This window comes from Protopterus annectens, chromosome 12.part0 (genome assembly GCF_019279795.1).
Source record: "Protopterus annectens isolate FY-2018-M chromosome 12.part0, PAN1.0, whole genome shotgun sequence".
Classification (NCBI taxonomy): Eukaryota; Metazoa; Chordata; order Ceratodontiformes; family Protopteridae; genus Protopterus; species Protopterus annectens.
In genome coordinates, this window is record NC_056746.1 from 343,431,762 (window position 1) to 343,451,906 (window position 20,145).

General features: G+C 41.9%; 1 protein-coding gene across 1 annotated transcript in view; it reads left to right on the plus strand.

The window, feature by feature from the left end:
• TXNDC11 (thioredoxin domain containing 11) overlaps positions 1 to 20,145 on the plus strand; it is a 1,107,203-nt gene that overhangs the window by 591,679 nt on the left and 495,379 nt on the right. The gene's annotated exons all lie outside the window — the stretch shown is intronic.

Sequence of the window (20,145 nt, forward strand, 5' to 3'; positions counted from 1 at the left end):
TGGGGGAGGGTTTGTTTTTTGAGGGCTTTCAATAAAACAAAAAGTTTTATAAGATGTGACATAGGCTCAAATGGATATGACAAGAAACTGTATAAAAGTTCAACCTGCCAAATAGTCTATGCATGTAACACAAAAGCTGGAACTAAACATTTAACAAAACAGGTGTTATATATAAAAGGTCGGAATAATAACTTTTTAGTACAATGATGTTTTCTTTAATGTCTTTAAATGTAAAGGGCCTCGCAGCCAAATGCAAACCTGAAAGAGTAGTGGTGAACTATATGTAGAGTGCAAGTAGCTATGTTATAGGAGACGCACTTAGAAAGAACTGAACATGTGAATTTGATTTTCAGGATGGTTATTCGGTCTGCCATTGGAAACTGCGTTTTGTTCTTTAGCTTCAGTTAAGTACCGTGTTGGGGATTTGTTTGGTTGCTTCTGCCTTTTGTTATTGTTCATGCCATCCAGAATGGGCAAGTGTAGGTGTGGAAGGCAAATTCCACATAAGGATAGTCATGAGCTCTGTTTGTTTTTCTTAGGACCTATCCACGACCATCAGTCCTGCTCTTTGTCAGGTCTTCATCAATACGACTTTACGTAGTCAGCTGTCTGCCTTAAACCTATATCTCGAAAAGCAGAGCCTTAAGTGTTTGGTTAGGGAATTGATGGAGGATTCCGTGAGTTCATCCGAGCCATCCTTGAAGAGGAAGATAGGCAAAGCTAGGCCAGAGTCTGTGTTCAACGTACCCATTGAGGTTGATAAACCCAGTGGTACAGGCGGAGGTAGGGTGTATCTGTCCGGCGGGAACCGCAATGGAAGCCATTAGGAGTGTGGATCCGAGCACGTTCAAGGCTATGCAGACATCCAGTTAGGATGATTTAGGGGAACCACGGTTACTTATTTTGGAAGACTCAGGAACTGATCCAGTTCCCTTGCAAAAAGGAAACTCCAGGCATTAGGCCTGCATCTGGCCTTGCTCCTGCCCTAGAAAAACCTGACAAAAAGAAACAAAAAACTAAGCATTCCACAGTGCTTAGTTCTCTTCTGTCGGACTGGGAAGTTTTCTCACAAGGCCTTATTTAAGCCTTGGTGGTCCTCAGGCCTATGACTTTGGCTTCTATTTCTGCCCCTGCCTTCCCCTCTTCCCCTGTGCTGCTGCCGGGTTCCCAGGAGTCTTTCTGTGCTCTTCTGGCCCAGGACTCTTGATTCAGAGAGGTCTTCCTCAGATGAAGACTCTTTAGCATACTCCACTCTGATTCTTTCCCCCTTGGAATCTGCTTCTCCAGAGGAAGAGTCTAGTGGGGGAGATTCACCAATGAAAGAACTCTCTTTTGGAGAGACAGTTAAGATGAGGGAATTCTTTAAGTGGGATTTTTCCCAAATTTCAGAGGAACAAAAGAGAGATTATGACTTACTTCAGGTGGAAGCCCCTGTCCATCCAGTACTTCCTGCTTTCTTGGATGCCTTTGCATCATATTCCAAGACCCCAGATTCGCAGGCACCAGCTCCTGAAAGACCTGACCATTTTTATAAGGTCCCTGAGGATTACAAATTTATTTTTAAGTGTCCTTCAGCTGATCCTGCTGTGGTTTGTCACCTCAGATAAATCCTCCTGGGTTGTTTCTTCTACAGAATTGCTTCCCTCAGGCAAAGAAAGTAAAATTTTAGAAAGCTTAGGAAAGAAGGTTTACAACTCTTCCATCCTGGCAGTCAGATCCATTATTTACCAGACTCACATGTCTAGGTATTCTCTATCTTTGTTCTCTCAAGCTTCTCAGGCCCTCTCCCAGCTTCCTGATTCAGAAGCTAAGTCCTTATCTCTTTCTCTTTTGACTGCATCTTCACAGGTCACTAGGCATTCCATTAAATACAGCTATAATGCTGTGGAAGCTTCTTCCAGAGCGGGAGCTTCTACTTCTGTTCTTGGGTGATACTCTTGGCTGCGTCTCCAGTCTGTCCCAGATGACATCAAGGCAAAATTGCTTCATGCCCCCTTGGACAATTCTGCCCCTTTTAAGGCTGCTGCAGAATTTTTTAAAACTATGAAGGAAAAAGGTACGGAGCTCCAGGATTTAAAGCATTTGCTAGTTTCTCCAGTTCCTAAATGTCATAGGAACATCCCTGCTAAAACTCCTTTTATTAGGGAAAACCTGTAGGTCTACTTCTGCTCTGTCTGGTTCTAGGGCATGCAAATCTGCTAGAAGACCCCCTCTGCTTAAATCTGTGACTTCTACTCCATCCCCCCAAGCAGCCCTTTCAGTCCAGACAAGGCTCTCTGTGACCTCCAGCCCCAAATTCTAAGTCATACTCCTCTGTGTCTTAGTGCTCATCTTTCCCTATTAGCGTGGAAGGAGATCACTTAAGATTCTTGGGTGATATCCATTATTCAAAATGGTTACTTCATGACTTGGAAGTCTCTTCCCCCCTTCAGGGGATTTCTCAACCTCCGTCAGATCAACTGCATCCGTTTCCTCAGCTGCTAACTCAGCTTTCTCTCCAGGGCACCATATAACCTGCCCCTTTAAGTCAGCAAGGAAGGGGATTTTAATCTGGGATATTCTTGGTTCCAAGAAAAGATGGTCTTGGAGACCCATTTTGGACCTCTCAAAGTTGAATATCTTTCTGGACCTCTCAAAGATGAATACCATCCTGGTTATGCCTTCTTTCAGGATGCTATCCCTACAGCCTCTTCTCCCCCAGGTTCCTCCTCAAGCATTCTTAGCTTTACTGGATCGCAAGGATATTTATCTGCATATTCCTGTTCACCCTCACTTCAGGAAGTTCTTACGTTACTCTGTGGGTTCTTGGCACTTTCAGTTCTCTGCCTTCCCTTTTGGTCTTTCTACTGCTCCAAGGGTCTTCACAAAGTGTATAGCCCCAGCCATTGCTTTCCTAAGATTAAAGGGTCTTCAAGTAGCCCCAGCCATTGCTTTCCTAAGATGAAAGGGTCTTCAAGTTTACCCTTACCTGGATGACCTACTTTTTCTGGCCAGCAGTCCAGGTCTTCTGCTTCAAAACCTAAATCTAGCTATTCCTTTTCTGCAAGGCTTGGGGTACACAATAAATAAAAAAAATCTGCTCTATCACCCAGTCATGATCTCATTTTCTGGGGTGCAGGTTCAAGACAGACTCGATGATGGTATTTCTTCCTTCAGAGAAAGCTCCTATATCTCATATCTTTCATGGAATCACTTCTAACTGTTTCCTCCATCACTGCCAGAGAGATCCTGAGACTTCTTGGGTTCATGGCGTCTACAATTCCCATGTTGCCTTTTGCAAAACTTCACATGAGGAAATTTCCAGTGGTTTCTGAAAACAGTCTGGTCCCAGCATGCTCATCCCTTGGAGACTGCCATTCTTCTTCTTCCCTGTTTGAAAGAAGAACTAGGTTAGTGGATGCAGCAACTCTGTCTAAATTCTGGGTTACCCGTTCAAATTCCTCAGCCAGTACAGAAACTTTTTACAGATGCCTCAGATATAGGATGGGGAGCAAGTTCAAGGGCTTTGTTCCCCCTCTCAGAGGAAAGAAAACATCAGTATCAGGGCAATGAGGTTGCTGATTATATCCTTGCAGACCATTCACCCTGTGTTCCTTCCTGGACCCCTCAAAATCCTCACAGACAATACTTTGGTTCTTTGGTACATAAACAAGCAAGGGGGTACAAAATCTTACCTTCATTATCACTTTGCCATGAAGGCATGGGAGTTTGCTATTCAGTACAAGGTTTCACTGCGTATACCCTCCTTCAGCTCAGAAATCTGTGGCAGATGCATTAAGCAGATCCATGACACAATCCCACAAGTGGATGCTTTACAGGGATGTGTTCCTGGATCTAGGTCACAGGAAGGGTATTCCAGAGATGGATCTGTTTGCCTCCCCTCAGAACAGACAACCTCCTCTTTTCTGAGTCAGCATCCCTCATCTTCAGGCTTGGAAGTTGGGACGCCCTGTCATATTCATGGTAGGAGATGTTTCTTTATGCATTCCCCCCTTTCAGAAAGTCCTGTTGAAAATTCAGCAGGAGTAACCAAAAATCGTGTTAGTGACTCTGTTTTGGCCAAGACAGCTTTGGTTCCCTCTTCTTCTGCATTTAGCTAAGGGGCATCACTACAAGTTACCTCACCGGAAGGACCTACTCACTCAGGACAAGAGATCTTTAATTCACCCATAGCTGTCAACTCTTCACTTGACCTTATGGGTGATCAACCCTTGATTCCTTTTAGGCACTTTTTTCTAAGGACATGCCTTGGGTTTTGCAGGAGGCCAGGAAACCCAATACTAGAAAGTCTTGCATTTCAAAGTGGACAAGAATTTCTGTCTGGTGCCAAAAAAGGAAAAAGGACCCCCCCCCCCTTTGGCAGATATTCCTGTGGTGTTATCTTACCTGTGTGAGTTACTTAACAGTGGTCTTTCTTATTCTTTTGTTAAGGTCCACTGTGCTGCCTTATCTACGCCTGGCCTTTTCTCCTCTATTGACTTCCAGGCTGGAGGTTTAGCTTTTCTTAAAAGACGTCCTATGCATGAATCCTCCCAGGAAACCAGTTCCTCCTCCTCAGGATCTTAATTTTGTCCTGGAGAAGTTGACTCCCGCCCCTTTTGAACCAGCTGCCTCTGCTTCTCTAAAGTTTTGTACTTTGAAAACAGTACTTCTGATAACTAACTATTACCTCTGCCAGAAGGGTTTCTGAGGTCCAGGCATTAATGGCTTCACCACCATTCCTAGTTTTCCATAAAGGACAGAGTTTCTTTGAGAACCAATCCGTCCTTTATGCCTAAAGTGTTTAATGATCTTTCCTTAAATCAAGCTATACAATTGCCTTCTTTTTTCCCATCTCCATAATTTCCTAGTGAGAGAATTTTGCATTCCCTAGATGTGCATAGACAGCTTAAATTCTGTCTTGCCAAAACTAAGTCTGTTAGGAAATCTGATTGACTGACTATTTGTGTCATTCCATTCCAGGGCTCTGGGTTTGCCTGTTTCTAAGCAAACTATCTCTTCATGGATTTTTAAGGCCATTGTGTTTTGCTATCATTTTCATGGGAAATCCTTATCCTCTTCTGTTAAGGCCCATTCCACTAGATCTGTGGCATCCTCAGGGGCTTTCTTCAGGGGTTTGGATACTCGATCCATTTTGAAAGCTGCCACTTGGTTTTCTGTTCATATCTTTACAAAGCATTACAAGTTGGATTATATTTCTAGGGCCAGAGCAGGGTTTGCCAGAGCAACCCTGCCATGGATTTGCGGAAAATGTTTCTGCTTGATCTCTCCCTGTTCCTTCCCCTGGGTTCCTTTTCACCCTTTGCACTCTCCCTTATGTAAAGAATACTGCAACACTGAATATAAGAACATAGAATAGTTGTGTAAAATCTTGCCATAACCATAGCTGTCCTGTTTTGTGTTGCAGTATTCTATCCCACTTGCCTTCCCCCTACATCTTGCTCATTATTTGGATGACGGATAAATGGGTCTCCCTGTTGGAGTTTTCCTCGTGGGGCTACTTTATTCTGAGGATTGTACATGCGGATGTCCCTTTTATGGCTGACGTTCTAGGAGCCAACATGCGACATCCCACATACAGGCAGTAGCTTGAAGCTTTTGTATACAAGCTGGACGTCAGGTTGAGTAGCGGAATACTACCCATTTGTAAAGAATACTGCAACATAGAAGAGAAGGACATCTATGGTTATGGTAAGATTTTACACAACTATTCTTTCTTCCTACTTTTTGGCCAAGGGCAGTCATCACAAACGTTGACACAGTTGACCTACTCGAGCAAGACGCAGGTTATTTTGATGCTTCCTAACTTGAAACAGCTTCAACTAACTGCCTGGATGTTAAAGTTTTAATATCTTTTAGGCACCTGTTTTCTGAGTATGTGCAGCAAGCATTAATGAAGGAAAAGAAACTTGTACTAAGAAATTGTATATTAATAAATGGAAAAGATTTTCTAGTTGGTCCCAAGAAGAACCAGAACGCTTTTAAGGTTATTATTTCGTGGTTTTACAACATGAGTTTTTTTTTAATCTTCTGGTCTTTCTTCACAATCTTCTGGCCTTTCTTCACTATCACAGATCATTTGTCCAATATTTCAGCATGTCTGCCCATGGATCCTCCTCTTTGTATGCATTCCTATGTTAAAATATTTTTAGAAAGGGGTGCTGCATATCCAGCCATATAGAAAACGAGTGACGCCTCCTTGGGATCTTAACTTTGTGTTGGAAAAATTAAGTCTTGTGCCATTTGAAATAGCCCATCAAACTTGTATGAGGTTCATAGCATGGAAAACAGTTTTTCTAATTGCTCTGACTTCTGCTTGAAGAATGTCTGAATTGCAGGCTGTCGTAGTTGGTCAGCCTGGTCTCATTTTCCAGAAAGACGGTTTCCTTGAGAACTAATCCTCCTTTTATGCCTAAAGTGGTATCTAAGTTTACTTTGAGCCAAGCTATTCTGCCTGTCTTTTTTTTCCAGAATCTACAAATGAGGGAGAAATGATTCTTCATACTCAGGATGTCCACAGACAGCACAGATACTATTAAAACTTTCAGAAACTCTTAATAGTGTTAATTTCTTATGAAGGTATGATGATAGGAGGTACTGCTAGCGCAGCTAGCTGGAATTTTGTAAACAATTATGTCATTTGTGAATATCAAACTGATTTATACAAGATGCTTGTGTTACAAATGTATTAGAGCTGTATGTTCATAGGTTGGTACTAGGCTGTTAGCCCTAGGGCCTATACAAGCCTAGCCATAACAATTCCCTGGATATTTCTTCCCACAATATTTACTTCTCTGGACCCGTGTCTAGCTGACTGACAAGATCCCCGGGGTGAATTTCCTGTCTCCCATCCAATCATCAAGGTTTCTTTTGAAGAGGGCCAAGGAGGTGCTCTGCTTGACATGTATGGGCAGTCTATTCCAGAGTATGGGGAGTCTCTGGTTCAGGAACCTATCCCTCCAGCATGTTTTGTTCATTGTGATGACAAGGTTTAGATCCCTGGAGCATGTGGCTCTGAGGGATTGGGATTTCTTTAAGTGGAGCATGTCCAACAGCTCAGGGTTTGACATGGCCTTGTATGTTAAGCAGAGATCGCCTCTGAGTAGATGATATGCCACAGAGTATAGCTGGAGTTTTTTTAGACAGTCAGCATATGGCATCTGCTTTAGGCCTGTGATTCTTTTAGTGAGGTATTTCCTGTGACTTTTCCAGCTGTTGCAGATGTCTTGTGAGGTACATACCAAACGGGGCATTATACTCTATAATGGGTCTAATGAGGGATGGGTACAGTGGGACAATGACCTTCTTTTTTCTGGATGAAAAGCCCTTAGTGATGAGGTGTGTCACATAGAAGGATTTCCTGACTGTTGTGGCGATGTGGTTATCGAAAGTGAGACCATTGTCCACCTGTGTCCCTAAGTCTCTCATCACACTTTCGATGTTTAGTGTACTGCCACCTATGTGGTAATTCATGGGTACATGTTTTTTTCCAAAGGGGATAATTATACATTTCTTGGCATTACGCTTGAGCCCATGGCTCTGGCACCAGGCATCTGTTTCTGTAAGGCCCTTTTGTAGAATATCCACATCATTTGGGGATTCAATAATGGCTCCCAGTTTGCAGTCATCTGTGAACTTTGTTAGCCAGAGTCCCTTAGTGTTGGCCTGTACTTCAGAGAAGTAGATGCCAAACAAGAGTGGTCCCAGGACTGAACCCTGAGGTATTCCACTTGTCTGGAGCTGGATTTGGAGTCGGCTACTTTTACAGTCTGGGTTCTGTCGGTAAGCCAGTTGGCAACCCATCGAGTGATGTAGAGATTTATGCCCAGCTTAGTAAGTTTATCTATGATTCCAGAGTGGGGGATGGTGTTGAAGGCCTTGGCGAGGTCCAGATAGGCTGTGTAGACCGCCTTACCCTCGTCCACAGCTCTGGAGACTGATTCGAAGAAGTCAATCAGGTTCAGCAGACAAGATTGGCCCTTCACAAACCCAAACTGGGTGGGGTCCAGTGTTTGAAGGTTGCCAATGTCTTTGTTTATAAGTTCCATGATAATGCGTTCCATGTCCTTGCAGATCAGGCTTGTCAGACTGATGGGACGGTAGTTCCTGGGATCCAAGGTGGATCCCTCATTGTGGAGTGTGATAACTGTAGCTGTGCACCACTCAGTGGGCACAAAGCCTGAGGTGAGGCTATGATTAAACATGACACTTAGGTGAGGTGCCAGTTCATTTTGTAGTTCATGTAGTACACAGCCTGGGATGTCATCCCATGGATGCTGTATTCGTAGCTTTGGAAAGTGTGGTTTCTACCTGTGTGGCCATGATTACCAGAATTTGGCAATCTTTTGGTATTGCGATGGGTCCTTTAGGGGTGAGAGGGGGGTGAAGTTGGCACTAAATCGATCTGCCAAGGATATTGGCAATATCCTTGGGATCAGTATATTTAATGCCATTCTGTTGAAGCTCAGAGCAGATCTGAGCATTGCAATTTAGATTCTTGACATAACTATAGAATGCCTTGTGGTTGTCTTTGGAATCTTTGGCAATTTTATTTTCGTAACTAGCTTTTGAGGATTTTATGAGGGATCTCAGCTTCTTACTGAGGCTGGTGAGGGAGTTTTTTGCATCCTGGGATTTTCCTCTTTTCTGCAACAGTTTCTTCTTTCTGTTGTATAGTTTGTTTCTAGCAGGGGACCACCAGATTGTCTTCCTGTTTTTGGAGGAGAGCATCTTGGTTCTATTTGGGATGGCACGATTCATGCACGAGTGGATGTGCTCGTACAGTGCCTTAATGTAAGATTCTGCAGTTGAACTTTCAGATCCCGTCTGCGTGGGTGTCGTGAAGTTTGTTACTTCTGACTTCAGTAGCATGACGTTGGCTTTGGAGAAGTTTTTTAAGGAGGTTTCCTTATTGGGGGGGTGGAGGTGGGATGTGGATGTCAAGGGTGATTTGCTTATGGTCAGATCTGACCAATGAGGGGGTGACCACTGGTGTGGAGCATCTATCTCCATGTTGGTAATGACCAGGTCTAGGATATTGGAGCCCCTGGTGGGACAATGGATTAGTTAGTTGATCCAGGGCATTGGAATTTATGAATTCCAAGAACCGTTGGGAAAAGGTGTTGGTACCCAAGTAGTTTTACCAGTTAATGGCAGGGTAGTTGAAATTGCCCAGTATTAGGGTATTTGGCTGTATCATAATATTTTCCAGTATGTTTAGAAAGGTGTAGTGAGAATCTTGGGGCATGGTGGAGGATCTGTAGCAAGCTACAATTTGGATTGCAGTCTTACCTAGTGTTAGTTGCACCTGGAGATTTTCAGATGCATTGTGTTGGGCAACTAGCCTGGAGGTGTGAATATCCTTGCTGAATGTAGACACCCCTCCACCTTTAGTGTTTCTGTCTTGGTTTTGTGGCCGATAAGTGTGGTAAGAGTTGTAGCCTGGTATTGCAGGGATGCTCTCTGGAGCCTTGAATCAGGTCTCAGTTACTGCACAGATATCAATGTTCTCCATTTTTAGGAGTGTCTCGTGAGAGTGCATTTTGAGGTTTAGACTTCTAGCATTGAGTAGCATTACCTTCAGATTTTGCATGCTTGTATCTGTTACGGTGGTGGTTTTGTCCTTTGAACCTTGCCTAAAAAAGGCACTATAGGGGTGGCAAGATCTTTAGCCAGTGACCTGAATCCCAGTGGTGACAGGTGCAAACCGTCTCTGGCAAAACATTGTGTTTGTCGATCATGTCTTCCCAGGCAGACAGATACTGGATCCCCTTTGAATGACACCAGAAGCTTAGCCAATTGTTGAAGTCAATCATTTTGTCCTTATACTGTGGTATCATTCTGGGCGAAGGCAGGATGCTACTCAGGGCTAGGGTCATACCTGCCTGGGCCACATGATCTGAGAGCTCTTCCATGTCTCTTTTCATGTAGTCCAGGGAGGTACACCTCAAGTCATTCACTCCAGCATGGACAATGATAGAGTCGTATTTGTACTTGTTATGGAGTGACTTGAGTGTATGTGTTATGTAGCGGATCCTGGCACCCGACAGGCAGCTGACTGTAATTTTCTCCTATTTCAGCCTGGTGAGTGGGACATCAGTGTGTCTGACTATAGAGTCACCTATGACTAAAGTGTTAGTACACTTGGTTGTGACTGGTGTTTGCGTTTCAGCTTCTGAGGTCCTTGTTGCTTTGGCAGGTTAATGTTAAGGGCCTCTGCATATGTGGGTTTAGTGTTGCTATGTGTGGGGGTTGATGGTGTGGGTTTTGAAGGGCTATGAGTTGCTTGAGGTGTAATGCTGTTGTTAACCTTCTCCTCTTGACTGTCTAGCACAATCTTAGCCAGAGAGAGCTTTGCTTCCAGTTTGGTGATGCAAGTGCATCTCTCTCAGGTTGTAGTGCTGGGTGGTAGAAGGAGAGGGCTGTCTGTGTACACGAGGCAGATGTCGCATTGCCCCAGAATGCCCAGATTCACCAGGTGGACATGAGAAATCACCGGAAGCTGACCCTTGGGCATGCCTGTTTAGGTGCTTTTTCTGTAAAGTATAAGAGCTGTTTTCCCTTACCTTTGCAAGGTACTTTGCAATTATAGGCTGTTTAGTGCCTACGATTAATGTCTCCTTATTGACAATGAGAGTTGAGTGCTTGTATCAGTTTCAGGCTTCCTAGTGCTTTCCAGCAGGTTCTGGAGCAAGTGCTAGTCATAGGGTTTTCAGATTTTAGTGCTACTACTGAGAAACCAGCTAGTTCTAAGGGAAATTTTTGAGGAGCAGACTTTCTGGCACCTGGAATACTTTAGCTGTAGCCTCGCAGTGCTGCACAATGCGAAAAATGTGCAAACACGCACATTTTTAAGCCAGAAAGTTGAAAGGTATAGAAATCAGTCCAAAAAGGCTAATAAAATTACAATTTCAGAGCTGGAAACCACTCCTCTAGTGTTAGATAGGCAGTACAATGCTCTCCACTCCCACTGGTAAGCAGTAGGAGTTCCCTCTACCACAGTAAGGTCTGGATAGCTCTGAACACAGAAAGTAAAGTCCTGAGACAGTATGTCATGTATATCACACTGAATTGTACATATGGTTATGTTGAAAAGGTAGTTGTAAAGTGCTTGTATCTGAAATGTATTCACAGTGTGCTGTACTGGAGAGAACAGAAATGTACATGCACTATTGTAACTGTTTGAATGTATATGTTTTAATAGAGGAAACTGGAAGGTTAACCTCAGTCCAGCAAACTTTAAAATATATCTGAAATGAAATCACTTTACAGGCTAGGCCATAAATATGCTATCTCACAAGTTTCAGTGTTGCCAGGGACACAAAAGCTGTACTAGGAAGCTTTCGGTCTCGTCTTTGGGGTGAACTAATTACCACTCTAAAACCATGGAGGTATGAAATTGTTTTATGACTTCCAGCACCTGCCACAGATCTGAGCAAAAACCCTTGCATGTGTATTTTTACAGGTAGGTGCTAAAGCCGTCTTTGGGGTGAACTAATTACTACTCTGAAAGCATGGAGGTATGAAATTGTTTTATGACTTCCAGCACCTGCCACAGATCTGAGCAAAATCCCTTGCATGTGTATTTTTACAGGTAGGTGCTAAATCCTGCCAGCTTCCAGCAGTGGGTGTTTTCATGAGAACTAGTCATATGACCAGAAGGGATGTCATGTTGCAGGCTATCCCAGAAGTAATATTTTAGTTATTATTTTGAGAAGTATCTTAGTGAGACAGAGCATGTTGTATTCTGTCTTGTGCCTGACAACAAGAATGACCATTCACCACATAATCTGCCTTGTTGTATTAAGCAAATAGGGAAAAGTGATTATCTTGGGTTCAGTCAGGAATATAGCGAACTTAGTTTAGATATTGTTGTTCTGTATTTGTCCGAGCCTGTCTTTCAATGTTATTTTAAATATTTCCTGTCATTTGAACTATGCCACTGTGAATATACACTTAGTATTTTCTTGTTCTTTTATTAAATGTATTTAAACCTTTCACTGTGGCTAATCTTTGTAGAGATATTTAAGTTTTGAGAGTAGTTGCATATTTATTTGGTGACACTGTGTGGGCCATTCCTAATAGCCTTGCTCTTATTCAAACTACCATTTGTAGTAATATTAATTTCACTCAGTGTATTGGGTACCCTTGGAAGCGCCTTAAGGTAGCTGGCAGGAATGTCTGGTGGCAGTCATAACTACCGAATAGCCTTGGCATAAGGGGGCATAGCTAGTAAACCTGTGTCAGCCTTTTCCAGGTATGTGTGTGTGTCTGGGACATGAAGCACTGGCTGGACAGAGAGGGCCCTGGAGGTCTTGGCTTGGACCACTCGGCTGAGATCTCAACTCTATAGCTGTGCCAGTGGGGAATCCTACTGAGAATCTGAAGAAAGAGGGAGAAACCAGTCCCAGACTGACTCTATTCCCCGTGTGCTCTTAAGGGAAATCGTGCTTGATGCAGAGAGAGCTGCATCTGAAGAATACTGTATGTGTATCTGTTATCCTCCTAGTGAACGTTCCCCACAGGTGCCAGTGGTGAGGATTGATTACTGGCTGAGAGGAGGGTTGTCACAGAGGATTTCAAGAGGACAACCTGTGTCAAAGCCATCTCCACATTGTTGACAACATCCTATTTATCTTTGTTATATCCATCACAATAAGTCAGTTTCAGGCAGAGTCAATGCACACTTTACCAGGATATTGACGTAATAGCTTTTTGGAAAGGGGTGGATTCTAGAAGTAATATAGAAGCAACAACTTGGTCCTCTGTTACATATCTTTACAAAGCACTACAAACTAGATTCTTTTTTCGGGTCTAGAGCAGGCTTTGCTTGAACCATTCTCCAGGAGCTGCTGAACACTCAGTCATCCTTCATCCTCTTCCTCCTCTATGTCATTATGAGCTGTGATAATCTAGCTATATGGTAAGGCAACTGTAGCAGTGCTAAAATTATGAAGATAATACAGTTATGTAAGTAAACTTACCATAACAGTAAGCGTTCTAATGATCGATGCTGCAGTAGCTGCTCCCTCCACCCCCCTTATTTTGTACACCTTTTGTTGCCAAGGTGAGGACTTTGATTTTTATGCATCTAACACTGACCTCCATCAAGGTTGTAGTCTCCCTGTAAGTTGACAAGAAAGCTCTGAAGGGCTTGGCCCTCAAACCATTGGTTTTCTTCAGCTGTGCTCAAGCTGTCAAGCATTTGGGTTTATGGAAAGTGCCCATATCCTCTGAAAGTTGGCCGGCTGTTGTATCCTGTGCAGGACATAACCCATGTCAATAAAGATACTGCAGTGATCATCAAAATATTTGCTGTTTGTAATAAGCTTGCTTACAGAACTGTACTTTCCTTCACTATGCTTATCTTCTGCTATTTGTTATTGAAAGAAACCTTTAGAAACCACCATTAAGCTGTCTATTTTCTTTTGAAACCTTTAGAGGAGTTTACTCTTGGGGGTTTCATGAAGGGTTACTGAGAAGGCACAGCCAGAATGGTTTCCAAAAAGAAAAACAGACTTAAACCTTCGTAGAAAAACATCTTATGTTAAATGCAGTAATGCCATGTTGATATTACTGGAAAGTGTAGCTTGTTTGGTTTATAGCTTGTCCTTTATTAAATACTTGATGGATCTACAGAACACGGGAGATTATATGTTACAGATCAGGTGTGCTTTCATGACTGAAATCTAATTAAATATGGAAGTAAATTGATTAACAGGGAGACCCATGGAGTCAAGTAACTATTGAAGTTTGTGGCTAAATGAGGACACTGTAAGTCTAACATTGCTTAATAATGCATGCTCTGCTTACTTTATTGTATCCACAGCAATATCTGTCAGTGTAAAAACTCAGGTGAACGTGTCTCCAAAGGCTGGCTGCATCTGCAGCAAAACAGTACTGTTTTGTAATGCAGTCTTTTCTTGAAAAGCAAATTATCTTAATGATTCCTGTATACATTCTACTGCTCCATATATTTTTTATAGTAACTGTAGTTAATGAGGTACTGTTTGTGTGCAGCTTCATTGTACAAGTTGCAAGTCACAGGTGAATTAATTCTGATGAATGTAATTTTCTCCATTGATGCAACAGTCTTTGTTCTCATACAACTTAAGTCCCAGTCTCTCTGTTCTTGTCTGTTAAAGTCACCAAGACTTGTGTTACTTTTCCTGTATTGTAATGATCTTCAGCCCCTTTTTGCAGTTTAAAGGAACTGCTTCCCCTCCCTGTGCCACCCAGTGGGCAGGGACATTGACTGCTAAGGTCATCACTTGAGAGCTTACTACTGTTCTGTTTTTTTTTTTTTCACTCTTAAGACAGGCATAATTGTCTTGTTCACTTAAACACTGTCATTATCCAGCCAGGAATCCCCTCATTTCCACGTGTATACTCTATGAACTGTTTTTGGGTGTTGCGTTGTTTCTAGTTCCTTCCCATCATGAATTCAGTCAGTAGGGCTGATAACAGTGACAGCAGTGCTGTCCTTTCTGTCTTTGCTCCTGTCTAGTTATTTCATTGCTTCTGCTGTTCTGTCACTGCTGGTGTGCTTTTGACAGTTGCTGTATTTTGCTGCTCCTCACTCACCCCAACTACATACAGATAGTGAGAGGCTTGAAAGTGAATAGAAACCATTGGTGCTTATAGCATTAATTTGCTCTTTTCTCTTGCAAACAAAGCAATTAAGTTGGCCAGCCACAGTCAGCTTAGTACCCCTGTTTTTTACACTGTGACTCCCAACTATCTTAGTGAAAATGTTTCCTGATATAGTCACCTTGTTTTATCAGCTTAAATGCTTCCTCAGAATGACTGTAATGCCTAGGCTAATAATGCCTGGACACGCATTGATCTCATTACCCCTTTACATAGGCTTTTCACAGTCTAATTTCAGAATAGCTCATCAGTGATCTCCCTACCTTAGCACATGTTTCATCATTAGAAACACTGTTGGAGTAGCCTTAGCTATAAGGGTTATATCCTGCTAAGAATATAACAGACTGTCAGCTTTTAAAGCTTTAGGGCACCTTTGTACATCCAGTTAGTCAACTTCAGCTGAGCTGACTAAAAAGAACAGCTTTGGGTGCCAAGTCCTTCAGATCTTTGCTACCACTGAAGAGCACTCCTCTTGTTGGCTTTTGGGGATCGATGGTCAGCTGACACCTTCCACATCTACTTTTTTATGACTGAAACTCATTTTTTTCTGGAAAATATTAGTGTTTTTAGTGATTGTCACATGACTTTCAGTAAGATTTCAACCAGAGTGTTATTTTTTTTTACTTTTGTGGGGAAAAAGTAGTTTAGTAAAACCACATTTTCTCTGGTAAACATTGTGTTATTTTACTTTTGTACCTGGGGTAAGTTTTAAAGTGCTTTTTATTGTGTTACTGTTTTTAAACTACTTACCTGTTATACTGACTATTGATTTCAGGCTCCCCTAGGAATTGGGCATCTTTTTCAGTTTAATCATGAAACAGTCTACTAGTTTCTAACGTCTTTCTTCCATCCAAAAAAACAATATGATTGCTAAACAGCCTTTGCCACCACAGCAGGCTGCCAAAGTGCCTCGGCTGCAGATGAGTGACTCCACTGTGGCCATTTCTAATTCCTCAGACCATTCATCTTTTCTCTTGGCTCTGTCTGTTGTAGTACCTACAGCCACCATGGCCTGGGGTAAGACACTTCCCCCTTTGCAGCTGTTGAAGTGTCTTTAGGCAAGACAGAGACACTCTTTATCAGCCTTGGAAGAAAAGGCATGGAGTACCCCTTTGTCTAGCCTGAATGGTATGCCTATCCCTAGAGTGGATTTCCCTGTCAAAAGTATGTCTGCTTCTTCAGAGCTTCCTACGAAAAGAAGCAAAAACTTAAAACACATTTCTTCTCCTGTATCTGTCACTTTGCTCAGGAGTGATTTATTGAGCTTAGCTCATGGTTTAGTTCAGGCATTTGACTCTATCAGTTTATCTCTTTCTAGTTAAAAAAAAAAAAAAAAGTCTTCATTTTCTGAAGAGGTTCAAGTTTATGAACCAGAAAGTAACTGTAGATGGATAGATTTTATTTGGTCTTCTCAGGTTTATGGTTGAGATTCTGAGGAGTGTGGCTACTGCCAGTTCATTTGAAGGATTCTTTTTCTCTGCATCAGTTGTTTCAGTGGGACTATAATGACATTCTACTTTTCCTGAAGTAGTAGTATGATTATTGCCACTGAAGGATGTTTTTGTTACACCATGTAATTTGCTGGACAACCAGCCTGCTCCCCCAAGAAAGCAGATTATATAAAGTTCCTTGATCTTATAAGTTTTTATACACCTATCCCAGATGAGACCCAGAAGCTATTGGTTTAGTGAACCCAGCTACTGCTTAACATCTGGTTAATACCAATATCTCTCCTTCTGCAAGAACGGGAAAACTTTTGAGAGATGTGGGAAAAAGTTTATTCTTCTGCAACACTTGTTTTATAACTCTTAGCTGTCGAGCTCGTATGTTAAAGTTTATATTTGCCTTTTTTGAGAACATGAGGAAAATTATATCATCCGTTTCCTGTTCGGAGGCAAAAACTGTTTTCTGTGACTTGATTGTTTTTGTATCTCAAGTGGCTACTCACTGTTTGAAATGTTATGATTATGCTGATACAACTTTCAGGGCTGCTGCCACTGAAACTGTAATGAGCAGGTTTGCCTGGTTGTCTTATCAAAACCTTCCAGAAGATATCCGTGCTGAAATTTTGAATTCTCCTTTGGATAGCAAGTTAGTTTTGGGACCAGCTGCTACACAAGTCCTTAAAAAGTGTGACAAGAATAGTACGCTGATTTAAGGAATCAATCAATTTTTTCAGCCTTCCTTCTCTAGGGTTTGCCAAGGATTGTAATGGTACTCCTTCAACTTTCTTTAAAAAACAAAACAAAAACTCAGCAAGGTACTGGTAAGAAAGCATTTAAAAACAGCAGGAAGATTCGAAAAAGAAAATATGACCACCTCTCTCAGAAGAAAGGATGATCTAATGAGCATGAATGATTGTCTGCAAGTCCATCCACCTTCCCACTGTGGAAAACTCTTAATCACTCTAGAAGGTGTGAACCTCCATTTCTCTCTTTGGCAACAGATAGCTCCAGACAGATGAGTTCTGAAGGTAACCCATCAAGTTTACTGATGGCAGTGGGAGTTTCCTCTTCCTTTTAGAGAGTTTCCCCCTCATTCACCAGACCAAACTCCTCTTTTTCTCTCCTGCCTCGGGGGGTGATAAAAGTAGTCTCTTCACCTCGGTTAGGAGAAGGGCTTTATTCAAGAATGTTTCTGGTGCCCATGTTCAAATGTTATCCATTCACAACTTGTTACCTCTTATTCCCCATTTGAGTTTTTTGCTGACCTTAGATGCATACAATCACATTCCTATATATATGTCCAGATTTGACATTTCTTAACATTTCTGGTGTCTAGATCACATTATCAGTTTTCTGATTTACCTTTTCATCTAGTCACTGCTCCAAGGGTGTTCAGAGTGTCTGGCTCTTATGATAGCCTACTGCAGACTGCAAAGTATTCACATTTTTCCTTAGGACAACTTGCTTATCTTTGCAGAGACTTTTTTCAAAGTGTCAGGTGTCTCTGCTGTGGGTTAAAGTCACCTATACAGTCGAGGGTACCAGGAAAATTTTCAAAGGTCTTGTTTAACTCCTTCACACAAAATTGTTTTCCTTTGAGGTCTCCTAGATACCTCTGCCCAAAGATATTTTCTTCCAGAGGAAAAAATAAATCTGGATCTAGGTGTATTCCTGAATTTCTCCACTCAGACTACTATCTCAATCAGGGAAATTTCTCACGATTCTGGGTCTCATTATTTCTATGATTTTTCATGATCCCTGTTACAATATTCCATATGGGAAAAGTCCAGCAGTACCCGAAATCGGTATGGCCCCATCATCAACATCCCCTGGTATTCTAAATTCTAGTTTTGGAGTTTGTGGAAAATGAGTTTTTTTCCTTTCTTTTTTTTTTCATGGAGACGACACATTTATCCAAATCCAGGTCTTCCATTCTCCCTCCCTGCTACCCCACAGTCTGTAACAACATATGCTTCAGACTTTGCTTGGAGAGCAGTGTGTATATGGAAAACGTGCAGGTTCTTTGGAATAAAAAAAAGACCAAAACACACACAAATAAGAGATGCTGGCATTCATAAATGCTCTCAAGTTTGTCATCTATAGCCCCAGGACCTCTATAAGTGTTGACACATGACACCAAAGCAATGTGGGGCATAAATGAGGGAACCAGATTTTTATCCTCTGTGCAGGCTAGCCATGGTAGCTTGGAATATAGCTTTCAGCACAGTCTCACTCTTCATCTTGTATACTGTCAGTGCAAAATTCTGTTGCAGACTAGCTGAACAGGACCAGGACTGATGTTCATGAATGGAAATTTAACCAGGAAGCATTCCAGAAATTAATCCAGCTCTGGGGAACACTGCCAATAGTTCATCTCACCTTTGTTTGGATCAATCATTTGGCAAAACTCTGCCTTAGGACTCCTTCCAGGAAGGCATGGAAGACTGATGCTTTTTCTTTTCCTTGGAATAGGAATATTCTTGTATGCTTTTTTGCCCTTTCCAGTAATGCCCAAGGTCATTTTGAAGTTTCAGAAGCACTCCAAAGATTGATGTGTTGACTCGCTTCTGGCCCACGCAACAGTGGCTCTACCTTAGTTTAGAAATGGTCAGAGGCAATTACCACAAGCTTGCTCATAGAATGGAGCTTCCTACAAATGCAAGACAAGGAGTGTTTGATACATCCTAACCTCAGACAACTGCAACTGATGGCCTGGATGACGTAATCTTAATACTTTTAGGCATCTTTTTTTTTTTTTTTTCAGTGGACATACAGCAGGTATTTAACAAGACAAGAAAACCTGCTACTTGAAAATTCCATATTAATAAATGTGAAATATTTTATTTTTGGTGCCAACAAAGGAACCAGCACCTAACCCTGGCTAGTATTTCTGTGGTTCTGCATTATTTGTGTGTTACTATCCTCTGGTGTGTCTTACGCCTCCATCAAGGTTCATTTGTTTATCTGGGCATGGATCCCCCTCTTTCAATGCAGTCATATGTGAAAATGTTTTTGAAAGGGGTGTTGCATACCAGGCCTTCCAGAAAACAGAGTGGCTTTTCTGTGGGATCTTAATTTTGCGTTAGAAAAAACTAACTCTTTCTCCATTCGAACCAGCTCATCAGACTCATTTAAAGTTCTTAACTTTGAAAACAGTGTTAATAATTCCTCTGATCTCTGCAAGAGGAATACCTGAGTTGGAAGCTGTTATGGTTAATAAACCCGATTTAATTTTCCACAAAGACAGGGTTTCCTTAACGGATTTTTCATATAAAGTAGTATGAGTTTACTTTGATCCAAGCTATCCTTCTCACTGTCTTTCCAGAACCTAAAAATGAGGGAGAAAGGGGATACTCCATACTTTGGATGTCCACAGACACCTCTGGTACAATGTAGACAGTGTTCCTGAAAGATTTTGTTCTGATCAGTTGTTCATTTCTTGTTAAGGCAATAAAAAATAACAACCTGTTTCAAAACAAGACTATAAGTGGTTGTCTCATGCAAATATTTTTTGTTATACCCATCAGAACAAGACACTTCCAGGTGGGGTCAGTGCTTATTCTACCAGTAAATTGTCTTCATCTGTGGCTTTTTGGAAAGGGTTGGATTCTGGAGGTATTGTTGAAAAAGACACTTGGTCCTCTGTGCATACTTTTTTCCCCAAAGCATTGTAAACTGGATTAATTCTCCAGATCTAGGACAAGTTTTACTACAACCTTTGTCTAGGTACTTCTGGACTGTCACCCTTCCTCCTCCTCCCAGTCATTTTAAGCTGTGGCAGTCTACCTATATAGCTAAGGCTACAGCAACAGTGATCCTGACGAACTTACTACAGTTGTGTAAGTAAACTTGCCATAACAGTACATGTTCGAGTGATTAACTCTGCAGTAATCATTGCCCCTCCTGATAATGCAGTGCCTCATGCATACATTCTAATCACAGTGCTCATTATTTCAGCTTGGTGTGTCCTAATACAGTATGCTGCCTTGCATTACCTTAACATGTCTCAATAGTGATACTTGCTCAACTTAATGAAATTCCCCCATATTTC